Genomic DNA, 1,521 nt, shown 5'->3' with positions numbered 1-1,521 from the left:
ATGATGACGATGCCAGGGCTTGGGACGAGCGCCGCTTTGCATATTCATGTTCAAGTGTTACAGATGGAGTCGGATCCATGCAATCCTGTCTGGGAGGTGCGATGGCTTTATAATCACGGATGCTGCCGACTGCACATCTTGGTCAAAGACATTAAAGTCTTATCTGTGCCGCTGTCATAGAATAAAAGTAATTAAGATCTACATCTGCCTAAAAAAGGGTTAAATTGGCAAGTGCCAAGAGCTGCATCTATAATGATCCTACAGAGTTTGTGAGGCTACATACTATGCCTGGCATTCAGCTGGAAAGGACATATGGAAGGAGCATCATCAGCCAATCAGTAAGCTGACAATGCTCCTCCCACATATCCTTTTCAGCTGCATGCCTGCCACAGTATACAGCCTCTTACGCTATGTGCACACAGTGCGGATCGTCCCGTGGATTTTTCCGCGCGGATTTTACGAAATCTGCATTTTTCCTGCGGATTTCTTCCTTTTTTTTGCGGTTTTCCTGCAGTGACATGCACTTCTTTTAAATCCGCAGCAATTCCGCACTGATTTTTCTGCACCATCTGCACAGCTTTTTTTTTTTTTTCCATTGATTTACATTGTACTATAAATCACAGTGCGGATCTGCAGCGTTTCTGCGCGGAAAAATCCGCTGCTGATCCGCAGCAAATCTGTATCGTGTGCACATAGCCTGAATCTTGGTGTAGAAATGGAGCTCTTAGCACTTACTACTTTAAAAGGGTTTTCTAAGACCACATCCACAAGACAATATTTTTCACAAATTAAACATTGACCAGCTATGGTGTATGGGCAAAAGAAAATCAGATAAAGAAACCCACAAAAAAAGTAAGTAAATGATCCCTTAAGAAGTTATTCTAGTTGGAATTAGTTACCACCTACCCAGAGGAGACTTCTAAATCAGTGGTGGTCCAACCATAGATCGTAAGAATACAGCAAGTTTATCAGAACATCAGAGCACATACTCGGCTGCCGCGTCACACATTTCCAATGTGACAACTGGAGAAAACCGAGCGCAAAGCTCACGTACTTGCTCCCGCTCCACTCTAGCGGGGCACAGAAGAGCCCTGGTCTCGTGACCCGTGGAGGTCCCAACAGAGGGTCAACCATCAATCTAGAAGTTTTGAAGGGGTATTCCAGCTGTAAGTAGTCCATGGTCGCTGGATGAGATCCCTGCAATTTGCTTCCCACGAGTCAGCTTCTCTTAATTAGCCACTTTGGGGTGATGTCATGAGTATATCATGCCGCAAGGATTCCGTCCAACAGCCAAGGACTACAGATGTCGCTTCTGGACTGCGGTCCTACTAATTGATTAGCTCATTTCTTAACTAGTACCCTTTTGAGAAATCGATTTGACTTTTGCAATGGGGCTCAATCTGCCCTGGTCAGGATCAGAAACCACTTGTAACCCCATGCACCTCCCCTTTGCAACAATCAGGTGTTGCCTTTTACCAGCATGGTAACGCTTAAAATGATTTTGCCATATCCAATGACACA

Source organism: Dendrobates tinctorius, unplaced genomic scaffold, assembly GCF_039654945.1.
Source record: "Dendrobates tinctorius isolate UK_male_01 unplaced genomic scaffold, ASM3965494v1 ptg000028l, whole genome shotgun sequence".
NCBI classification, from domain to species: Eukaryota; Metazoa; Chordata; class Amphibia; order Anura; family Dendrobatidae; genus Dendrobates; species Dendrobates tinctorius.
This window is presented reverse-complemented; position numbering follows the sequence as displayed.